Genomic DNA, 17,228 nt, shown 5'->3' on the forward strand with positions numbered 1-17,228 from the left:
CGTGTTTTCATTTCTTCCCAGCTGAAGGAATCTCCTTAGGAATTGTCTTTCTGTGAGTCTTGGCTCTAAATTGTCAATGGAGTGACGACCTTGTACAAACTGTCCGCACGGAGTTGCATTTTTCAAAAATATTACCTCGACCAGCTGCACACAGAATTATAAGAGGGCCAACTTTTTATGCATGTTTTCCTAGTGAATAACGTATGAATTTAGGACTGCGGCATTCTTTGGTTTCCTGAATTACTTCTTACACCACTTATTATGACGTTTTCTTTCAATTAGGAACGAATTCAATGATAGGTCCTTGAGATCCACCCCACCCAAGAATTTATTATAATCTATCAAACAAACAGACTTTCGAGTCTCTTTTTGGCCTGTATACATTATTCCCATTTCCTCATTGTGGAATGCGGAGATCATGAATACAATTTTTTGCCCTCCATTTGAGAAAAAAACAGGCCCAGAATGTTTTCCACATATTTCATCCCTGTACAGTTTCATCTCCTTCACCTATTTTGGTACATCCTTTCGGTTCAACCTCAACGTCTCAACACAGTCAGTCTTGTATTTGCTTTTCAGTAGTTTTCAAAGAGCAGGAGAACTATTAAAAATTGTCCATTCAAACACAGCGTCCTTGATATAGCAGTGTTTCAGCCGCATTGCTTCAATATCAGTGTTCGTTGATATAATTTTCTCCATCGCCTCCCGAACTTACACTCTCGTCTGAATCAATTGCTAGTAATTCTTCAATACTTCGTCAATTGGAAAATCTTGTAATCTTTTTCTACTTTTTGAAGCCATAGTACGGTTCCCCAATTATAAAAATTACCACGCTCAGGGAGTACGCCCGACGAGAATTAGAACTCTCTGCCTGAAAGAACACCGCATAGCATGAATGGATAGCAAGTGGACTGAAACGCGTGGTTTCGAAAATCTATCAAGAGAATATCTGGAAGGGGCCCTAGTAAACGCTGATGGTTTAGAATAGTGATGTGTGAAAATAATCGATGTTCGATGGTAATCGACTATTGAGTGCCGATTATTTCAATCGTGTAATCGATTGTGGTGTGTCGATTTAATCGTTAAATCGATTATTTAAGCTCGATCTTCACTTGAAAAAATCGGCGGCATTTAATAAATCTCTAATCGCGTGAGAATCAAGTACCGGTGGCTATATTCTTATATTGCAATTATATCGCAGTGCATTTGAATTGCTAGTGATAAGGAAAATTCGTAATGGCTCCCTTAAAAAGTCATTGATGGGTCAATGATGTGACTTCACAGTATGAACTGAGGGTAGGTGGTCATACAAACACCTATCATTGTGTAGGCTTTCGCGGTGTGGTGACGATTCAGCGTGGAGGTTTTCGGGGTTACTACCGCGTAGATTCATCTCTGCAGACGGTGTCTTCTCATTGGCTGGTTCAGGAGGCCCGGGTGGCTTCTCATTGGTCCGCACCTCCCGGCTCTGTCCTGTCTCTCCGGGTTTACTCTTGAGATCTCTTCTCCATTAGGGAGCTGGTATCCGTCCTCCAAATTGAGGTTGTTCGGTGTCGTCATTATCTCTATAGCTTCCCTAATGATCCGAGGGAAGTATCTCTTTTCATTGGCAATGACTTTTGCATTGTCATAGTCAGGATTGTGATTCGGCCCACTCCATGTGTGCTCAGCTATGGCCGAGAGGCGCAGTATTCCTCGTGGCTCTTTGGTGTTCTTGGAGCCGCACCTTGCAAGTTTGTCCGATATACGTTCTGCTACAGGTGCAATTGACTCGGTACACCCCACAATGATATTCTGCGGGGACTTTATCCTTGACTTTGCTCAGGAAGCAGGAGGTTTTGCAGGACAGGTGAACCTTGTCACTATGCCATGCTTCGAGAGCTATGCTATCTTTTCACTCGTCCCTCCAACGTACGGTAGGAAGGTGAAAGCCGTAGGTTTTTCCATATCTCCTAGAGCAGGATCTACGGTCCTTTTTAGGGCCTCGTCAATCTTCTTTTCCTCTTTGAGGATGACGTTTTTGTTGAATCCGTTGCCCTGTAAAGCATTGCGTATGTGTTTCATCACATTCTCCAGGAAGGAGGCGTCCGATAACGTTATGGCTCTCTTAGCAGGGTTCTTATTACTGATATCTTCTGTTGGTTGCGATGATGCGACGAAGCGTTTAGGTAGCGATCCGTGTGATTATTCTTCCGGAACACCGCGTGACCCAGTGTGCCGTTATTCCTCCTTTCGACCGGGACGTCTAAGAAGGGAAGACGTTTTTGTTCGGTGTAAAAGAGACAGGCGATACCACGGATCTATTACTGTTGCAGAGATTATTCAGAGTCTATATATTGTTATGTTACCACCGTAATTTACCTTGGCACGTTGGTGACTACCGTTTTTGAGTTTATTGTATATGGTTTATTGAACCGTGGTGGCCTCTTGGTGGTTTTACGGGCTTCCCACCTCCTTAGGGCAAATGCCAGGCCAATGCCACTCCCGTACCAGTGATTCATTCCCAGTAACGCTGCAGAAGAGGCGAAAACCTAGAGCAGCTTCACGAGATTTTGTTATTGTTGTTGTTATTTCAAATTCTATGTATCTGTTTTGCTCGTGAATAAACGTATTTTGAACTTGAACTGAACGGATCTCCACTTCATTGACCTGAAGAAGCCTGCTGCAATGCCGGCGAAACTGTCGTCTGCAGAGATGGATCTACGCGGTGGTAACCCCGAAAACCTCCGCACTGAATATATATACCTATTATGAGTGACAGAAACTTTAATCGTACACACAACTTAATGTACAACTTTAAATGAACAGCAAAAAATGTGCAACTTAAAATTACCTTAAATAAAAATAGAAATTTGGTATGTTGGTATTCCAGAATCCTCCTCCTATAACGATCCCTTTAGTAAAGTTATTTCATATACTCGTAAACACAGTGGCGTAACTAGGGAAATGTTTTGCGGGGATGTGGGGGCGGGGATGAGGGGGCTAACCCTCCCCCCAGAAAACGGGGAGTTCAGGAAAAAAATGTTCGAAAAATAATGACTGAAAATGCATTTTACTTCATTTTGGCACTTAAAATTTAACTTAAAGCAGATGCTGTTATTATATATCAAATGCAGAGAAGATTTTTAAATAATTTTTTGATTTCTCTGAAGCTTTGGGGGGATACATCCCCTAATCCCCCCATAGTTACGCTACTGTGTCAACAAGTTTAACCTTTAAAAATACCCAAGGAGGTTGCAAATATATGGTAAATATAGTGGAGGGGGCATCACTGATTCCGATCGTTGAGCGCAGCGTGGCAAATTGGGGGTGCTCGGTTAGAAGAGCCACGCCCACTTTAACCAAAACATTGATAATCCCATAAGAGTCAATGCTAACTCTTTGGTGAAATATTCGGTCATGATCGTTGTTGCATTAAAATAAACTGCCGCAAAGGCACACAGTAAACCTTTTTTCTATCATTATGGGAAGGCTTCGTGGAAATATGCCTCGAATATCTTTTCCCAATGAAATAAGAATCATATGAAGTTACTTCCGATTTTCCTCTGAAAAATCATTTGATACATCAACCGATACAGCACAGAAAAAAGATCAAATGATTTTCTAAATTGAAAAATCGTATGATATCCTCGCGATTATCCAACATAGAATCGGTATAATCGTATGAGTTGTTGCCTGTACATAATCGGTAGAATCATATGATTCTACCGATTTTCAAAGTAATCGATTATGCCACCCCGATTTTTATTCTGAATCGATTCTTCGGAAGCGACGATAATATGATACGATTAATCGATTACAGCGGAATTTCGCCCATCCCTAGTTTTGAAGGACTCTTATCTTCGTTGATTACTGTCCACGAAAGAAGAAATAAAGAAATGCAGAGCGAAGCACATTGTTCCTTAGCTTAGGACTAGCGAGACGAACCAAACACACTTGGGACTCGAGGTGATGACATACAATGGAAAATGAGAGGGAGGATAGAGAGCTAATAAGGAAGGCATCGTATCTCATACAAAACGAGCTGACCCTTCTTGACATCTTACAAGCAGAATAGGTAGCAGTTTTCAAGATAGTACAGTTGGAAAAAGACGTTCATTTTGAGGCGAAATTCATTAACTCGCCGGTTTAAAACAGAATTCCATCGATAAAAGAACTTGAAGACATATAATCACGATGAATATTTTATTGGAGAGAAAAAATATGCTATAAAAACAAAGTATTTTCTTTTAATTTAAAATATAATATCTAAATGAGAACATTTTTTAGATAAAAAAGACCAGGAAGGGTAGGTAATGGGTTCGCATACTAACATCCGAGATTTCCGAGTATGACTTTGATGTTCTTATTATTCGGTATCTAACATGACTGACAACTTCATACCGAGAGAAACAAAAAAGTGTTTACTCAAAAATTAATATTATTCATAGCATAAGAAAGTATTTAATAAAAATAAAGGAAGAAGAGGCAATAATATTCACAATAGGGTAGTTTCCTTCATCAAAGAAAACGAAATGCAATGATTGCGATTCCTTACCCACCATTAGTGTATTCATAATATACAAATTATTTGGTTTTAGAAATCCCAGTTTAGACGAATGGCAACGGTCAATTTTAACCTCATTTGAAAAAGGCCAGATTGGCGCCCATGCGATTACGCTTCACGTGAGGTCACAGGGACCTAGTTTCTATACGAGTAGATAGGAGTTTTACATCGTCTGAGATGCATGAGGCACAGAGCTCAGGGAAACATCTCTTAATAATCACACATTAAAAATACCTAAGGTCGGAAAGTTTCCTTCGCTTGATAGGGGAATAATAATCCTTATTTAAGCCAAGCGCTACCAGCTAGCAGGGTACTCAGCTACCTGCTAGCAGCCTGCGTCGTATCAGCGCTCAAGCCTCGCCCCAAGGTCACCTCACAAAGCGGCAGGGGGAACCAGAATGACGTCACACGGGGTTTTCCCATCATTCCTACTTACGCGTCGCGTTTTCGCGCGCTTGAAAATTTTCACTTCTCGTTTAACACTAGAACTACCGATGGAGTCATTTTGACTCCTCGCGAATTTTATTTCTCTGCCCTAACTAATATTTTCCGAATTCTGGCCTGAAATTCCATGACTTTTATTAATTTTTGAAACAAAATAAGGTAATGCAATAAAATCTGTTAAAAAAAAAATTAGTGCACATTTTTCAAAATTTACCTTTAACTACCAAATGGAGTCATTTTGACTCCTAAATGTATTTTGGTAGTCTATTTGCTAAATTATAATATTTTTTTCAAGTATTTATTTCCTTTAATATAAATAATTAATTGAAAGCAATATATGGTTTCAATATATAATTTTTATGCTTAATGGCGAATATTTGCGAGCCTTTGAAGGTATTTCTAACTTTACGGGCCAGTGTATGGAACTACAGACCATGTGAATGTCCTGATATTATTTTGCCTTGCTACAAAGTGGTAAATGAGCCATCCATATGAATCATTTTCAAATTCGTGTGTTTGCAAGCCGGCGTGTCGGCCTCTCCTCCATTACCCCTCCCTTCTCGCCGTCCGTCAGTATAGCTGGAGCTGAACAATGTCTAACATGCCCCATTGTTTCAGCCTCAACTACGTCGAATTTCTAACTTGAAAGAGTAACTTTGTATCCTTCCATTGATATAACAATGCACCAGGAAAGTAAAAAAATTGAAAGAAACAAAGTTGTTGTCCTTTTATGTTCGGCCCTGCCAGCGCTGGTTGCCGCGCGCCGCACAGGACAGTCGTGCTCTTCCCTCTGCATTAGTCAATCCAGTGAGCTCTAGAGTGGACGGCAAAACTCCTGTACAGTAGGGCCTTTATTTTTTCCTGACTTCCAGAATGGCTAGAAGAAGTAAGCTGAAGTGTGAAGAAATCCTTTCCATTTTGCAGTCTATACCGGAAGATGAATCGGAATGCGAAACGGAAGATCATTTCGACTCTGACGGTGACGAAGACTTCATTCCTCAAAACATTTGCAGTGACTCTGAAGATTCAGACGAAACCAGTGTGGAAGGTAAGCAGTTATTTACATTTCCTTCCCCTTTCATGCGGATTTACTAAGCAAAGATACCAAATGCGCAACAATACAGTTTTTTCCAGATGTTGCTAGCTCATCAACCCCGGATCACGCTCGTGCGGCGTCGTTGCCTCAGGAAAATCCTCCAAGCCGGGAAAGGAAACAATCAACCAAACGACGCAAGATTGCATTTTCATCTATTGACTTTGGCGGTGGAGACAATGGAGGAAATACAACCACAGTTGACGATGATTACTCTCCAGGAACGCTTGTGTCAGCTGATGGAATTCGTTGGGAACCGCATAAGATTGGAGAACACTTACCTGGTAGGCGTGCAAACCAAAATATACTTAGAGAAGCACAGGGACCTACAGGACATGCAAGGAGAAATGTAGCAAATAATAGTCCTTTGAGTGCATGGCGATTATTTATTGACTCGTTTATACTCACTCACATAAAGCGATGTACAATTGCAGAAGCTCGCAGGCAAAATGATGAAGATTTTACTCTTTCTGATGAGGAGCTAGATGCATTTATAGCCATGTTTTACGCCCGCGGAATATCAGGTACGAATGATCACTCTATTACAAGTATTTGGTCAAACGAGTGGGGAGTACCGTTTTGTAAAACGACAATGTCTAGGAACCGTTTTGTAAACATTTTGCATTATCTAAGATTTGATGAGAAGTCTAATCGGTCCCAGCGGCTCAAAACTGACAAATTTGCTCTTTTTTCAATTGTGTGGGATAGATTCATTGATAATTGCATTGCTTGTTACAAACCTGGTCCGTACATTACGGTTGATGAACAACTTTTCCCCAGTAAAACTAGGTGTCCTTTCACTCAGTATATTCCTTCTAAGCCGGACAAATATGGCCATAAATATTGGCTAGCTGTTGACAAGAATAGCAAATATCTTGCAAATGGCTTCCCTTATGTTGGAAAAGATAATTCACGTGATGCAGATTGCCGTTTAGCTGACCACGTAGTACTGAAATTAATGCAGCCATTTCTGAGAAAAGGGCGAAATGTGACCGTAGATAATTACTTCACCTCAGTAAAACTCGCTGAACAGCTAAAACGCCAAGGTACTAGCATTGTGGGAACGATAAATAAAAAAAGAAGAGAAGTGCCAAAAGAGATCAAATCACTAAAAGAAAACTTGTACAGCTCCAAAATTTTTAAAAACAACGATGATTTCACTCTAACTGTATATCAAGGTAAACCTAAGAAGAATGTCATAATTCTAAGTTCCTTACATCTCAATGTCGACGTTGCATCTGATTTCACTAAAAAACTCCTGAAACGGTAAAGTTTTACAATGAAACTAAATACGGAGTAGATGTCGTGGATCAAATGGCGCGCAAATATACCACAAGAACATCTACTCGGCGATGGCCTATCCATGCGTTTGAAAACACTCTCGACTTAGCCGGTATAAATTCGTGGGTAGTATACAAGGAAACTACCTCTGAAAACATTTCGCGCAACGCGTTTTTGAAAAAGCTCGTCACAGAATTAGCTGATCCTTATGTTAGATCTAGACAAAGGCATGGCATGTCTAATGCCGCAGATTCATCTGAAGCGATTCTGCAAACAAAATTTTGCCAGGTAAAACAAAAATGCAAAAAGAATCGATCAGTTGGAAATTGTATGACCTGCCAAAAATCTTTGTGTGGACAAAGTACCGCCGTAAATGAACGACGATGCTTGAACTGTGAAGAACCTTAGACAAATGTGTGGCTTACCAACTGTAATAAATGTCTTTTTATTCTATAAGCTTTATTGTTTCTCTATTTTCTCGCTCTTCAGTTATCTTCTTGCCTTTCATATAGCTTACGTAATACTTTTGATCATTCAAAGATGACAATAAAATATTGTAAAAAAAATGTTTACTGTTTAATCCATTTCATTTATGTTAATCCCATTAAAAAATGTAACATGCAAGAAAAAAGAATTTGAAAGCAATATTGTCGGATCACGCATTAAAAAATCATTTTTCGTTAAAACCACGTCTGAGATATTACAATAATAAACAAAATTGGTAAACTAGAGCGAAGTATCAATCAAAGCGGAGATACACTGCAAAAATAAATAATTATAAGGTAGGAGTCAAAATGACTCCATTTGGTAGTTATAGGAGGGGTGTCAAGTCCGGTATTTCTAGTGTTAAACGCGAAAAATAGATATCGTCATTTAAAAATCAAAATGTGTGAAATTCGTACTCCAGGAGTAATAATCTTTCGATTTATGCAATAAAAAAATAATAGGAAACCACCCTATTATGACTTGGGTTTTTCATAAAATGTGTAAAGGAAATTTTACTGTGGCCACGTGATTTGAAGGAAATGTAAACGAATCTGAAGTATTTCGCTATGCTGTTTTAAATGCTAAAGTCATTGATGAAAGCATAGAGCCATAAAAAAATGGAAATATCATTTTACGAACACTACTTTCGTTATAAAATATACAATACCTCTCGTAATGAAATACAGTTTTTTTTCCAGATTTCATTGAGCAAAGTTCAGTTTACCTACGATCACTGAGAAAGTCGTGTATCCAGTTTCCCACTGTTTCGTTTAATCTGCATGACTGTGATTTGTATAAAAGTTTGCTGTGAGGTGCCGTGTAGAAAGCTTTCTAAAAATCTAGAAATAATGCGTCAACTTGTCTTTTCGATTCACCAGATTTTAGAACATAATGAAGAAAGAGCGTGAACTGTGTTTCGCATGATATACCTTTTCGGAATCCGTGCTGACAGTCATGGAGGGAGTTATGTCTGTCCAAGAAAGTCATGATATTGCTAACGACGTAATGCTCAAGTATCTTGCCTATAATCGATTTTAATGAAATTCGACTGTAGTTGCCTGGGTCATGTCTGTGATGGAGCAGGCTGGCTAGCGTCCTTCTCCTCCATTGTCCGGAAGAGGTCCTTGCTGTTGATTGTGGCTTGGGTGGGTTCCGAGGCCACAATAGGGTAGTTTCTTTCATCAAAGAAAACGAAAGGCATTGATTGCGATTCCTTACCCACCATTAGTGTATTCATAATATACAAGTTATTTGGTTTTCCAAATCCCAGTTTAGACGAATGGCAATGGTCAATTTTAACCGCATTTGAAAATGGCCAGCTCATTTATTTTATCATTTATTAAAAAGTTGTCATTCAGGTAAAACATTTCATCTGAAAAGGTTTTAGTTAACTTATTTTTTTATTAAGGGGTAATTAATGTAAGGGTGTAATGAACACAAAATTTTCTTGTTTGAATACATATTCTATGACAGGTAAGAAAGAAAATATTTTGTTAGTGGCTAAATTGTCTCGTATTAATAATAGTGCTTTCCTTGAATTGATATTATACGTTGATATTTTCAGATAATTTTAACCAGCAAGCAGTTATTTAACTTATTTATTTTCTTGAACAGCCCAAATGAAAAATGAGAGCTCATCGCGAGGGGTTAGAAATGGGGGAAGGTTGGCGTTCCAGTGGTACTGTCATCTACGCTTCCTTTCCCTTTGCTATTGTAAACTAGAGCCTGACGTACTTCCGTGCATTCTGGGAATAGTACAATATATACCTACATATTTCATGGTAAGGAAGGCGGCATATAATGTCTCCAGTATTTTGCAAGTTCATTTTGACTATCATAGTGAGTTAAATCATTAGTTCCGCTGTTAAATGAATCTCTTACTTCAGAATTCTAACATGGCTAAGGCGCAACATCATATTTTTGAAATTTTACATCTTCATGTACATAATACCCTGCGAGCCACCTCTAGGGTGTTTGGCAGGGGGTGACCAATCACCAACATACAGCATGCAAGAGTCATAGAAATTTTACGCATACTAGCAAATGCGGTCGTATGAAATTTAACGCATTGAAGTCGTTAATATTGTCGCAAACGCTGACACAATTACCGAAATCATTTTTCAATAGTAATTTTCTTGGATAGAGGAACAAAATAAGACGTTCCTGTAGATATTTTTATTGAGATCAATAGTAGATTTTAGCCGATTGCAGATTTCCTGGAGGGAGATCCAATTATTGCAGATATGGAGTAGTTTATTACTTATCAAGTGCTGGCAGTCTTTTTAAAGTGTCTTTTGTAACATTCCAAGCCTCAGAAACATAAATATCCTCTGCGTTTTATCTGAAGTTATTTTTTTCACTTAATATCGGAAGGGATGATAAAAACTCATCTTGATTTTAAGCCGGGATCGAACGTGATCAGATGCTCTGGAATTTGGAATTGGTAGCGGTGCAAAGATGCATTGGCCGCGTGGAAGGTGAGTATGTGGTAAAAAACGTAGTTGCGGAAGATCATAGGTGCAGTGAATTCGATGAGCAGAAGGAAACCCGGCGTAAGTGTGTGTTGGAAAGTGTTTTTGGAAAGAGGGCGCTTAATGAATGAGTGATATTGCTTCTGACGATAGCTTGCTTGATATCGGATGATATGATGTCAGATCTGTTATCAACGAATAAAATCGAGACATTTTCCCCAAAAAGGATTAAATAAACTCTGGCGTTAACTCAAGAGTGAAAAAGAAAACTGTAAATCATTGCTCATAAATGAATGCGGTGAGATAGCGTATTTTTTAAGAGTCATTATTTTTCGTTGAATTGTGAATGTGGAATGGAATTAATGAAAACTATTCTCCATTGGGCAAAACACCTGGATCCGAAATCGTCAACTCTCGCTTTCTTTGAAAAGGCACTGGAGGGATTACAGGGCAAAATTCTCACGGCTCTAATTGTTTCCTGTGTAGTAAAACTTTAATGGTAAGTAAAGAAATACACGCCGACATAGTTTTTAGAAAAGTTTTTATGCTCCCTATCTCAGTTTCTTGTAAGTGATTCTCTCAGTGATCGTAGGAAAAAATTAGTTATTGACGGAATCAGCTCTGATGTAGTAAAAATTACGTCAGGTGTTCCAAAAGTAAGCGTAATCGGCCCCCTTTTGTTCATTATATACATTAATGATCTCTGCTCCCGCATTAGCAGTAAAATACGTTTATTTGCTGACGACGCTGTCATCTATCGCGAAATTACTGATTACTCTGACTATGAAATTCTATCATCGGACGTAAACAACGTTGATTTGTGGAGCAAGGAGTGTGGGGACTCGACCTTAATCTGAGCAAATGCATATCGGTACATTCCTTGCGGAATTCGTCCAACTATAACCATGTTTATGATGTGGATGGTGTTGACATAAAGGCAACAGACGAAGTGAAATACCTGGGAGTTATGATAACCTCGAACCTCTCGTGGGGAACACTTATAAGGAATATTTGCGGCATAGTCCTGAAGGAATTAGGATTCGTCATGCGTATTGTGGGAAGATTTTCGGATGAGAAAGTAAAAGAAAGGTGCTACTTCATAATCGTCCGACCGCACCTTGAATATGCAGCGAGCGTATGCGATCTGGTACAGAAAGACTGAATCCGCGAACTGAATAAAATACAAAGGAAGGATATGCGTTTCGTCAAAATCTGCTAGGGGCGTACAGACAGCGTTACCCAGATGTTAAGCGAATTAGGCTGGGAGCCGCTGGAGACTCGGAGGCTGCGCGCTAGGCTTAGATTGCTTGAACAATTGAGAATGGATATCTTTAAGAGAACATAATATTAGAGCTACACTAGCTATATTTCCAGGTTCGATAAAAGCGAAAAATTAAGAGATGTTTTACCGAGCGGATAGATATGGGAATGCGTTTTTCCCCGAACCATAAAGGACTTTAATAACCGCTAGTTCCAACTTCGTCAGAGCACTTCATTTTTATGTGTAAACGGCTGGTGTCCTAACACCCCCTGCCACACGCCTTTTAGGTGGCTTGCGGGGTATTATGTAGATGTAGATATAGATCACAGGACATCGATACCCTGACGCCCACACCTGAGGATTCGGAAATCTACATTTCACCCTCCCCTATCACCGACAACCCGACCATGGAAACTCTTTCCCATTCTCCTCCAATGCCACCTTCGACCTCCTATTCCTTATTCCCTACGCCTGGAAACACGTCCACTGAGCACCACTATGCGAACTATGATTCCTCCCTGTTCTGCCCACCCGAGTTGAAACCAAGCGTCACCCGAAGCCGTTTCTTCACCCCTGTCTCCGACAGTGGCGCAGCGAGGGTGACTTTGGGGGATAAAACCCCCCCAGAACTCAGAGAAATTTTTAAGTTAAATCTATTTTACTTAATTGGATTAATATTGCTTATAGAATAGTGTGAGGATTAACAAAATATCCCTCAGAAGGCCGTAAAACTCAACATTTTGAACCATTTACCTTAATTTTTTTCTGGCGGAGAGCCCCCGCACCTACCGCTTACCCTGGAGGGTATACCACACCCCCATGCCCCCCAATATTAGTTGCGCCTGAAACCTAATGCCTAGCTGCGCCCCTGCCCCCTAGTAGCCTTAATGCCTAGCTGCGCCCCTGGTCTCCGAGACGGCATCGGAGACGAGTGCGGAGACCTTGGACGTGGCGCAGTTTAGACGAGAGACATCGGCACGAAAAGAGCCCCAGGCGACCCGGAAAACGGCGAGGGGTAGCAGGCCGTCGGAAACCACGGCGCAAGAGCACAAGTGAAGAAATTAAAGAGAGTAAGTGACAACCCGCCTCACACCCACCATGCGCTGTCTATCATTGCTATATATCGCCAGAGTCTCAAACCCGACTCAAATGAACTCCTCTTTTTCTTTGTCCAAAACTTGAAGCCTGATATCGTCCTTTCGAAAGGGGACGACTTTTGATTTTGTCAGGCCGGACCCAAATCTTTAGATATTTTCTAATGACCTAAGGAATAACCTAGGTGTTGTCACACTTGTCCGCAATAATATCTCCTGTCACCACATTAGGCGTCACCCCTCAGAACGTATTTTATGACTCGTCGCCGGAGGAACCCATTTTATCAATGTTTATGCCCCATCCAGGGAAGGAAATAGACATGCAAGTGACCGTTTTTTCGAAGATCTACTGTCATAATTAACCACCTTCACTGGGAAGGCTGTTATGGGGGGAGATTTCAATTCGATATACAGAAGCGAGGACTCGGACACGCATCGCGAAAAAAATCACGAATCCTTCCCAACAAATTCATTGGCTTCATTAGCACTTTGTATTCAAACGTGAATGCCAGGATTAAAATCAACAATTCCCTCACCACGGCCATTGAAAAAAGAAATTCCGTGAGACATGGTGGTCCGCTACCTATGCTATTATTCGACATCGCGATGGACCCGGTCATTCGCACTCTCGAAGCAGTGAACATTGGCATCACGTGGGGAGGTTTTCGTCATACAGCTATGCTATATGCTGATGACATAAACATTTTTGTAAACTCAGACGAGCAGCTGGTGACTGCAAAAGAGATTATTTGAAGATACCAATCGGGCGGGTGAATTATCAATGAGGAAAAATCAAAATTCCTCCATATCAGCGGGCCACGGCCAGTATTGGCAGCACCCTGGGCGGAGGCGTCTCCATTTTTAAAAATATTAGGCCTATGGTGTGGCTCTAATTCAGAAGATATGCTCACCCGAAACTGGGACGTTGTAGAGCGGGGCCGTGCGTCAGGGTGTGGGGATGTACACACTCGGCTCGCTACCCGTGCGGGCAAGAGGACGCAACCAGCCATCACATTCTTGGCTTGTCTGAAGGAGAATCCTTAGAACTTGGGACACTTTCGGTGCCGGTCGAGACGGTGACGATAGGGTTATTTCCCTAAATTTTCGACCCTTAGCGGTCTACGTGGGGTTTTGCCGGTTTCCCTCACGTCTCGGACGAATGTCGGACCAATAGCCATCCCGGAAGAAAAGAGTTCCAGATTTTTTATTTTTGCCATATCTGCTACATGCTCACAAGCACTGTATAAATAATTACAAATTATGACATGCCCTGAAGAGGAAAGTGTTCCTATAACGGGGACCTACTGTATATATGTATTATAATACTCTACCTCACTATGTAAATATTCATGTAAAACTTGCAGTATGGAAATAAAACTTTTTTGAATTAAATTGAATTGATTTTTCCCTTCCTATAAAAACAAAATCCTTTCTACCTTGATGTCAAAATTTGTTTATCTGGGACTGCACGGTGGGGACGTGGGCGGGGGTCTCTCAATGCTGCTTCCCCTCCGCGCTGCTCCACCGTCTACACGACCATGGCTCTACGGACTCTTGGAGGAGAGAGAGTGCGTGGACGTGGCCCCAATAGGGTGGTTTCCTATTATTTTTTTATTGCCTAAATCGAAAGATTATTACTCCTGGAGTACGTATTTCACGCTTTTAGATTTTTAAATGACGATATCTATTTTTCGCGATTAAATGAAAAGTGAACATTTTCAAGCGCGCGAAAACGCGACGCGTAAGTAGGAATGATGGGAAAAAAGTCCTTGTGACGCATTTCTGGTTCCCCCCCCGCCTTGTGAGGTGACCTTGGAGAGGCTCTGAGCGCTGATACGACGCAGGATGCTAGCGGGTAGCTGAGTACCATGCTATCTGGTAGCGCTTGGCTTAAAAAAGGTTTATTAATACCTTATCAAACGAAGAAAACTTTCCGACCTTAGCCAGTTTTAATAGGTTATTATTAAGACATGTTCCCCTGAGCTCTGTGCCTCTTGCATGCATTGGTAACCTCAGACGATGTATAACTCCTATCCTCTCGTGTAGAAACTAGGTCCCTGTGACGTCACGTGGAGTGGCATCGCATGGGCGCCAATCTGGCCTTTTTCAAATGAGGATAAAATTTGGCCCTTGCCATTCGCGACGAATCGAATCGCAATCAATGCCTTTCGTTTTCTTCGATGAAGGAAACTACCCTATTGCTCGACGCACCTTTGATGTGGGAGCACGCCAGGGCAGTGACGGCTCTATGCACAGAGGAACTTTAGCAGCAGACCACCGAAAGGCATCAGCATCCCAAATGCTCTGTTGAGTATTTTTTATTTTTTAATGTCTCTTTTTTTCTCTTGATAATAACGAAATGTACTTTGAAATAACTCTGTATGTTCATCTTGAAAATTAATGTATTTAAATCGTAGCTTTACTGGCTAAAGCACTCGGCCGGAAATCGAGGGATCTGGGTTTGAATCCCGGGAAGGCGAATGATTTTTCCTCGGTGGATTTTTCGCACAATGAGAAAATAAGCTAATTAAGAGAATGACGGTGGAAATACTTTTCCACATAAATTGAGGAATTGAAAAAAGGAGTTACGAGCACTTCAAACAGGTAGAAAAATATTCTCTTACACCAATAAGGATAGAAATATGGAAGGCTGTAGGTAGTCTTACTTATTTATAAATAGGCAACTATAGATGAATAGTATTAACCATTTCGTTAGCTTTTCTTGCTTAAACTTCCATTAAAAATTTTATTTTTGGAAAGAAATTACACGCAAGCAAAATTAATCGGTTTCGCCTTGCTCGCGAGATGCAACAAAAAGCTTTATACGGCTACCAAGAGGAAAATGCTTAATTGTGTCGCGAGGCAAAAGAAACCACTTTCACTGTACTCTGCTGAGCCAATCAGTTTCTTGTGAGCCTTCCTCTTAGCTCCTGAAGACACTCTCCGAGATTTAAAGCGACACCAGCGGGAATGAAGGAGACACTCCCTGGCGTGAGGCTAAATTAAGCTTCAGACAGACGAGTCGAGTAAAGTAGGTAGGTACTAAGTAGACACTGTTCATGCCTCGATATTCCTTGCCGTTTATTTCTATGCAAACGAGGAGGGCATTTCGTACAGGCTGACCACGGCGAAAAACTTTTCTTTCAGAATTGGGTTATCGATTTCCCCTGTTGTGACTCATTCCGAGTGTCGCCTTGGCAACCGTCCAAGACTCAAAATGTGCACGCTACATTTATCGCGATATAGTTCGTTTGGCCATTTAAATATTTACCGTGTTGATTCTACCATGTCGCGCCCACATTATTTCATCAGATACTACTTCATTGGAAATCATTAGGATATGCCCCGGTCGAATAATTCGGCACACTTTCAAAGGAAGCGACCACTTGGCGCAAAACGCCGATTTGTGGCGCCCAGCAATTTTCCTATTTATCTCAAGTTTCGACACCGAGTTTATCGAAGGGTTCCATCAATTTCGAAAACGTGTCCGCATCAATTCAAATCGCCAATCGAATTCCGGTACAACCCTCAAGAATTTGGTGGGGTTGGCAATGAATAGAAAGCCGAAAATGAATGATAACACGATAACAACACATACTGACAACACGATAGGCGGAAAGACAATAATTCATACAAATTTACGCGGAAGGAAACAGTTCACGGGCGTCGCGTTTGGCATCGCGGACAATTCTGCATTATGGTTTCAAAAGTTGAGTCAAACTAAACCAAAATGTTCCGACAAATTTCAATTTATTTGTCCTGGAAAAATAAAAACAAAGGTTTAAAAATATTAATTCTAAAATTTCTACGCTCGATTCCTTCATACAATGTTGGCATCAGCTTGTTTTTAGAAATTGATCATTAATTGTGGAGATCAGACATTTTATGCAAAATTATATAAAGTGATAGAAGAAGAAACGAAACTAACTAATATCCATATGCAACATATTCTCGTATTGAATTCTAATAAAAGCCATGATTTTATTTTCAAGGACGTTTCACTGAAACTGGGGTCAAATGACAATTATCGGGTTCATTTTCTTAGGGATTCCATATCACTGTGGTGGCTAATATAACGTCATATCCCTCACTGTCCTGCAGGCGCCTACAAAATTGACCTATATGCTGCGAACGAATAACAGCCAGCCATCTTAGCTACCACAATAGAATATGGAAGACGATAAGAGTAGAAAATAATAATGAGGTGCACCAAATATGAAGTAAAAGTAACGAAATAGTGCATTCAGTTCAAGAAATCGCGGACACAAAAGCAGCTAGCAAGATGATAATAAAAAATAATTAATGCTCAGATAAGGGGCTTCTATAGGGGGTTACCTATGCCTCGAAAAAAATATTCTCTTAATTTAACCAATAGGGTGGTTTCCTATTTTCTTTTTATTGCCTAAATCTAAAGAGTATTACTTATGGAGAGCGTATTTCACGCTTTTAGATTTTTAAATGAAGATATCTATTTTTCGCGATTTCATGAAAAGTGAAAATTTTCAAGCGCGTGAAAACGCGTCGGCTAAGCATGAATGTTGGGAAAAGCCCT

The 17,228-nt window shown here is 40.5% G+C and overlaps 1 protein-coding gene across 1 annotated transcript in view; it reads left to right on the top strand.

The window, feature by feature from the left end:
* The window catches only part of LOC124170484 (galactosylgalactosylxylosylprotein 3-beta-glucuronosyltransferase S-like), a 270,427-nt gene that overhangs the window by 2,470 nt on the left and 250,729 nt on the right, over positions 1-17,228 (top strand). The gene's annotated exons all lie outside the window — the stretch shown is intronic.

This window comes from Ischnura elegans, chromosome X, assembly GCF_921293095.1.
Source record: "Ischnura elegans chromosome X, ioIscEleg1.1, whole genome shotgun sequence".
NCBI classification, from domain to species: domain Eukaryota; kingdom Metazoa; phylum Arthropoda; class Insecta; order Odonata; family Coenagrionidae; genus Ischnura; species Ischnura elegans.